This window comes from Varanus komodoensis, unplaced genomic scaffold (genome assembly GCF_004798865.1).
Source record: "Varanus komodoensis strain SLA01 unplaced genomic scaffold, ASM479886v1 scaffold49, whole genome shotgun sequence".
NCBI lineage: Eukaryota > Metazoa > Chordata > Lepidosauria > Squamata > Varanidae > Varanus > Varanus komodoensis.
This window is the reverse complement of record NW_025336072.1, coordinates 4173374-4181196: the sequence shown is the minus strand read 5'-3', so window position 1 is coordinate 4181196 and position 7823 is coordinate 4173374. Positions and strand designations below refer to the sequence as shown.

Here is a 7823-nt window from a genome sequence, read left to right as displayed (position 1 = left end):
GAATGAATGGCACTCCGCAAAAGAGGAGAATCTTCTCCATTTAGCCAAATAGGAACAACGAGTGGATGGTCTTAATGCAGATTCGATAATCGCCTGAATTTCTCTGTCGGTAGGCATCGGTATTGTGATATTCGCTGTCGAATTCGAAGTCGGGGCTGCATATACCATGTGTTGAGTGAGGTCACTCGTAGCATGAGGTGTCCCCTTTACCAACTCAGTGACGTGAATCAGGTGATTCGCCATGCCGTCAGCTTCAGAGAGAATATCTCCGGATGGCGGATCGCTCCTCCTTGTTGTGTTAACAAGTGCGGGAGAGTTGGTAGATGAAGGAACGTTCTTCTGGAGAGCAGCAAGTGAGTGGTAAACCATGGTTGTCTCGGCCACCACGGAGTCACTAGTATCCCCGTGGCCCTGTCCTGGGCTATTTTTGTTACCACTCTCGTCAGAAATGGGATTGGAGGAAACGCATAAAAAGTCATGTTGCTCCAAGGGACCATGAGAGCATCTCCCATCGATCCTGGCCCGACGCCCGCTCTGGAAAAGTAAAGGGCACACAGGCTGTTCTGTCGTGTGGCGAACAGGTCCACATCCGGATAACCCCACAGGCGAAAGAGTCCCTCGCAAAGTTGTTTGTCCAACTCCCATTCGTGGGTTGTCGACATCTGTCGGCTTAATGTATCTGCTTCGACGTTGTCGGTTACAGCCAGGTGAATAAGCGTGATGTTCCTCGGTATGCACCAGTCCCAAATGTCCAATGATAGGCGTGCTAAGGCTGGAGATTTTGTGCCCCCCTGCTTGTTGATGTAGAAAACTGCCGCTACATTGTCTGATGCAATTTGGACAATTTGATGGCATAACACAGTCTCGAAAGCCTTGAGGGCATTGAAAATCGCCAGAAGTCCCAGGAAGTTGATGTGTTTCCTCGCCTCTCGTCGGTTCCAAGTACCTTGGACCCGAAGTCCTGAACATGCCGCACCCCATCCCAGGAGGGATGCGTCGGTGTACAGAGTCGTCGTTGGCCGAGGTGGTTGAAATGGGGTGCCGATCGACAGGTTGTCTGTGATGGTCCACCATGTTCAAGTGTGAAGGACTGCATGCTGGTTCCGAATCTGCTTGGTGGCAGGATCTTGTTGCGGTTGAAAAACAGCGTTGAAGAACAGGTGAATGGGTCGCATATGTAACCTGGCATACGGGACAATGGCAATAGCAGCAGCCATATGCCCCAGTAGTCTCTGAACAGACAAGGCTGGAACCGTTCCGTGTAATCGAATCCGATGAATATGGCTGCATAAAGCATTCTGACGTTCCGGTGGGAGGAAAGCTTTTTCCTGTGTCGAGTCGAGTCGTGCCCCGATGAAATCGATGACCTGCGTGGCAATAAGGGTCGATTTGTCACGGTTAATGCAGAGGCTGAGAGCATCGAGCAAAGCGCAGGTCATTTGTATATCAGACAAGAGAGCTTGTTGGGATTGCGAGACGATCAGCCAGTTGTCTAAGTATGGGTAAACCTGTACTCCGCAAGTCCGCAAGTGTGTGCATACCGGTGCCATACACTTTGTAAAGACTCGAGGGGCTGTGGCCAAGCCAAAGGGTAGGACGTTAAACTCGAACAGGTCGGATCCGACAGTAAAACGTAGAAAGCGTCTGTGTGAAGCATGTATGGAAATATGAAAATAAGCATCCTTCAAATCCAGTGAGGCGAACCAATCCTCTCTTTTCATTAACGGAAGAATGTTCTGTAAAGTGGTCATCCAGAACTTACTTGGTTTCATATACTTGTTAAGAGTTCGTAAGTCCAGGATCGGACAGAGACCACCATCCCTTTTCGGAACCATAAAATATCTGGAATAGAATCCATGCAATCCTTCCGAGCAGGACAATTTTCGAATTGCTCCCTTGAGAAGTAGCTGTGAGACTTCATCGCGTAGCACCGATGAAGAAGGTGTGAAGCGACTTGGGCTCGAAGGAGGGATAACATCGAATTCTATCCTATATCCGAATGAGATGATAGATAACACCCACCTATCAGATGTAATGGACTCCCAAATGGGGAGTCGGCCCTGGAGCCGGTCCACAAAAGAGAGAAGGGAAGGTGGTGCTGGAATAGAGGATGGTTTGCGCAAGCCGTCAACGTGGGCATTTATCGGTATCGAATCGCCTACGGCCTTGGGAAAAATGCTGTTGTGCTTGCTGCCTCCGACGCTGCCGTTGTTGGTATTGTTGGGTTCGAGGGTAGTTTTGCTGGTGCAGATAATATGGTTGATTCCGGTAGGACGACCGGGGCCACTGCCACTTACGTTTTTGCGGGAGCTCCATGCGGCGTGCGGTTAGGCGTGATTCATGAATCGCCTTTAATTTTCGGTCAGTCTTCTGGTGGAACAGACCGGTACCATCAAAAGGCATTTTCTCGATTCTGTGCTTCATCTCATCGGGGAAATTACAATTGCGCAGCCACGCATGTCGGCGTAGCGAGATGGCATTGATGAGGGCCCTTGAATCGGTGTCTACATGGTGACGAGCGGTAGACAGCTGTTGTACTGCCACCTGCATCGCCTCCTTAATAAAAACCCTGGCAAGGTCCGCTTGGTGGTCCGGAAGGGAGGAAGCGACGTTATCCAGTTTCTGCATGATAAAGTACTGGTAACGTGCCAGTGTCACTTTGTAGTTCAATATGCGCACGCCGAGTCCAGAGGCCACATAAACTCGGCGCGCAAGCATATCGATTTTCCTCCCTTCCTTGTCCTGAGGAGCGGTATGTCCCCTGGACTCCCTGCCCTGGGAGGATTCGACCACAAGAGAGTTTGGTTTTGGGTGACGGAGTAGGAAGGGAATGTCATCATCCCAAACTCTATACATAGCCTCATATCTGCGGGAGGTCGCTTGTGGTTGGGCCGGTTGGTCCCAGGGTTGGACCATAGCCTGGCGCAGTGTAGTTATAAGCGGCAGGGCTATGGATGCAGACTGCTCTCCCCGAACGACGTCATAGAAGTGATCTGTCGAAGGGCCTGGCTGTTGATGGGCTTCAATTTCAAGCGAACGATCCAAGCGGGACATGAGCTCTGTGAACGAGACCTGAGGTTCGTCGGGTGAAGCAGGCCCTTGATATGCGACAGCCACATCAGGGGATGTGGAGTCGACCTCCGAGTCCTCGGAGTCTTCCATGTAGTGTGGCCGGTTGTCGTTTGAGGAGGAGGAGGTTTCAGGGGAGGCTGGGCGCCTCGTCTCTGTATGCCTGGAGGTGGAGGGCACATCCCTCAGGACCGATGGTGATCTCTGCTCACGAGGGAAATAGGGATATGGCTGGTACCCACCCCAGCTGGGGGGAGCACTATATCCCGGAATCAACCAACTTTCATCTCAACGCTCGGATGAACGGCTGTGCCCTCTAGGAGGTAATGAGATTCAGTCAATGGCATGGGTGTTGGTGAGCGTTCCCTTGGCGGGGAGTCTCTGATTTCGCCATCAGAGATGGATTCCCAAAGTGGCTCCTCCTGTTGCTGGGAAGGCACGCTCTCAGGCGGAGTGGTTGGCCTGGGGGATCCTGGTGGTGTCACCTGCATAACGAGTTGCAGGGCCGGTCCCAAGGGGGTCGGTACCATGGTGGCTGTCGGTACTGAGAAGCCCAATGAACCTGAGCCTCGTTGTTTTGGGTGGTCAGGTTTCTTGCTCTTGCGAGCACGCTTATCCACCTTTTCCTTACTCAACTTCTTATGGGTGGAAGTTTTATCCAGACTGGTATGCTTGCGCTTCTCCCGTTTCTTAGTCGGGGGAGAAGGCAGAGACTGAGCCCCCATAGAAGCGGCGCCCTCGTCCGAAGAACGCTGAGGAGGGTCGCAGAGGTCGAGGAAGGATGCTTCGCTGGAGCGCTCACAGTGGAGGAGGAGCGCTGAGGAGGCACGGACGAAGAGGAAGCAGGCCGTAGGAGCAGTTGGTCGGACTGCATTAATGCCTGATCCCACAGGAGCTTTCTGAGACGATTCTCCCTATTTTTGCACGCCTGCTTGGTAAACGCCAAGCAATGACCGCACTTGTCGGTCCTATGCCCCTCGCTGAGGCAGAGGAGGCATAGATCATGTGGATCGGCCAGCGACATTTTAGATCCACATTCAATACATTTGCGGAATGCCGCCCGCTGCGCCATAGCGGAAAAATGAAAAGAGGACAGTATAGAGGGTAAGATAATATTTTTGTTTTGTTTTTTTTATAGAGAGAGAAAGAATTCAAGAAGAAAACGGACAGAATCGCGGAGAAGAACAAACTTGGAGTAAGAGAAGTTTAAATTTTTTGAGAAAAAACAACGAAGAGGCACAGATCTATAGTGATAGACAAACAGGCACGAGGCACAGTGAACGGCGGTTGCAAAGACTGAGCAAAATGGCGGACACTCCGCTCTATTTATACCACAAAGGGGGAAGGGAGCGGAGTTTTCCTGCCAAAAACCGTTAGCTTTCTAATCTTCTGGCCTAGGCACTGCGCAGGCGCAGCAACCCATATGTGTGATGCACAGAGGCCACGATGAAGAATTTGAACATTTCTTGGAATTGCCCTTCTTTGACATTGGAATGTAAAAGGCAGGTTGCTTACCTGGAACTGTCATTCTTCGAGTGGACTTCTGTGCATTCATTCATATGGGCTTTGCCATGCAGTGCAAAGTCTAGATCAGAGAAAAAACTTCCATAGCTCAGCGGAACAGAGTGGCCAGGGGTCTCTACCCTGCCCCTTCTGGAAGTCTGGATATAAGGGGGGGCAGTCCACCCAGTCCCTCAGTGCCTTGGAGACTGCATAGTCAGAGGCAGCTGAGGGCATTGCTTGACCCAACCCTGGCCGCTTGCCCACCATGGAGGGCGTGATGTGGCTGATGACAGCCAGTGGGGCGGAGGCTGGGTTGTGTGAATGCACAAACAACTACTCAAAGAACAACAGTTACAAGTAAGCAACCTGCTTTTCTTCTTCGTGGTCTCTGTGCTTTCACACATATGGGTGTCTAGCAAGATTACTGTGGATGGAGGGGCTGTCATCACTGGAGGATTGTGGAGAGGACCTCCCTGCCGAATGTGTATTCTTGCCTGGCACGGACATCTAGCTGGTAGTGCTGGATGAATGTTGATGGTTTAGAACATGTAGCAGCCTTGCAGATGTCTTGTAGCAGGATGCCAGCCAGCAGGGTATTAGATGTGGCTTGAGTGCATGTGGAGTACACGTGTGGGGAGGTCTACACATGGCATCTTATAGGCAAGGAAGACGGTGCTGGGTACAGACAGGTTCTCGTTTCCCTGGGCATTTGTAGCACAGGAACAAGTAGATGGAACAGCACATCTGCTCAGTCTGGGCCTTGTAGAAGGCGAGGGCCCTGCAGATATCAAGGAGGTGAAGCGCAGTCCTTATTGGGGTGGAGAGGTTGGGAAAGAAGGCTGGGAGGATGATGTCCTGGTTGATGTGGAAAGAGGAGGCAACCTTGAGTATAAAGTGTGGGTCTGGACAGGCAGATGGAAGGGTTGAGGTAATCAGGGGTAAAGATGAAGGAGTAGAAATGGAAGCAAATTTCTTTTTAATATATTTGAAGGAAAAATGGTAGACAGGAAAAAAAAAACATGAGCTAGCTCAGTGGAGAGGTTCTGATCTGTGAGGTTGAAATAGAACTGAGGGACTGGGCAACCCCCTTTTATCTGGACTTCTGGAAGGGGCAGGGTGGGGTCCCCCACTCACTCCATTTTCCACTGAGCTATAGAAGTTTTTTTTCTCCAATCTAAGCCTTGTGCTGCATGGCAAAGCCCATATATGTGATTGCACAGAGACCATAAAGAAGAATTGACCTTTTCCAATACTGTGGCTACTGCTTAGTTTTCCCGAATGTGCTGGCATATTGAATGTAGCATTGTCTTTTAGGATTTGAATAGCTCAGCTGGAATACTGTTGCCTCCACTAGCTTTGTTGTTGCTAAGACTTTATAAGGCCCATTTGACTTCATGCTCCAGGATGTCTGGCTCAAAGTCAGTGATAACACCATCATGGATATCAGGGACATTAAGCTCTTTCTTCTATAGTTCTTCCATATAATCTGCCACCTCTTCTTAATCTCTTCTGCCTCTGTTAGGTCCCTGCCATTTTTGTCCTTTATCATGCCCATTTTTGCTTCATTTAAGTGGACCATCTTATCTGTTCTAGCTATTCTCTGGAATTCTGCATTTGGTTGGATGTATCTTTCCCTTTCTCTCTTGCCTTTTGCTTCCTTCTTTCTTCCCCTATTTGTAAAGCTTCCTCAGACAGCCATTTTGCTTTCTTGCATTTCTTTTTCTTTGGGATTGTTTTAGTTGCTACCTCCTGTACAATGTTGCAAACCTTCATCTTCAGGCACTTTATCAGATTTAATCCCTTAAGTCTATTTGTCATCTCCACTGTATATTCATAAGGAATATGATTTAGGTCATACATGAGTGGCCTAGTGCTTTTCCCTACTTTCTTCAATTTAAGCCTAAATTTTGCAACAAGAAGCTCATGATCTGAGCCACAGTCAGCTCCAGGCCTTGTTTTTACTGACTGTATAGAGCTTCTCCATCTTTGGCTGCAGAGCACATAGTCAATCTGATTTCAAGGTTGGCCATCTGGTGACGTCCATGTGCAGAGCTGTCTTTTGCATTGTTGGAAAAGAGTGTTTGCTATGACCAGCGTGTTCTCTTCAAAAAACTCTGTCAGCCTTAGCCCTGCTTCATTTTGTACTCCAAGGCCAAACTTGCCTGTTATTCCGGTTATCTTTTGACTTTCTACTTTAGCATTCTGATCCCCCATGATAAGGCACCAGGTTAGGGAAGACTAAATTTAACCCAAGATTGTAGAGAACCTAGTTCAAATTTACAGTGAATTCAAAAATTCAAACACACACCCCCTTATCAAGGGCAGATTTTCTATTGCCCTCACCTTAGTATTAAATCAGAATGATACACATTAAGAATCCTGAGCTGTACACATTTCACGACAAAATGCCACAATAAGTAGGCATCACTGTTTAACAAAATAGGACTAAAGAACAGAAAAATACAGTCAACACTAGACTGCACCTGTTTCTCTGTTGTCTGGAAAAGCCCATTAAAGCCACTGATTCCACATTTACTTTCTTCCCACACATATTAAAAATGTGGCATGAATGGGAACAAATTAACATTCAATTTTCAGTGTTCTGTAGTCCAGCAGTAACATGCAATTGCTTGTATGCTGCTGTGGATTTTATTTTCATTTCATAATAGTCCTTTTCTACTTGTTCCATATGAGAAATTTTACTATGTTTGGGCAGAGTAGATCTGGAACAAATGCCTGTACTTATCTACATGACATATTTCTATTGGCTTTGTTGCAGTTGTGATGCTTAAAATATTTTTAACAAAATTTCCATAGAACTATGCTTGATTACAGCATTTTTTTTCTACATCAGCCAAACAGATGCCCATAGTAGCACACTTCTGTCAATGTTCTTTAGCAACTGATTCGGATTATTATTTATTTCATATCTATATTATCTGTAGTCAAAGTTCTCTCGGTGGCATACAACAAAATATAAAAACTGATGCAAAGAAGCATACTGTCTATAATGCTGGAGGAATGTTTTTAATCTCATGGCTAGTATTTATTTAAAAGATTTATACCCATCCTTACCCAGAACAGGTCTCAGGCTGCTCACAAACAGCCATTGATAATTTTATTCACTCTTTCCTGGATATCAGAACGAATATATACATGAAGGCTGCCACATGGGCATTTGCTGGGAATTGCCTTCATGCACTAGCTATAACCTAGATTATATAAAGATTTTCCATGCTGGTGCTAGCCAT

At 47.7% G+C, this 7823-nt stretch overlaps 1 protein-coding gene across 4 annotated transcripts in view; it reads right to left on the bottom strand.

Moving 5' to 3' along the window:
• DOCK1 (dedicator of cytokinesis 1) overlaps positions 1–7823 on the bottom strand; it is a 550659-nt gene that overhangs the window by 154199 nt on the left and 388637 nt on the right. The window lies entirely within an intron of this gene.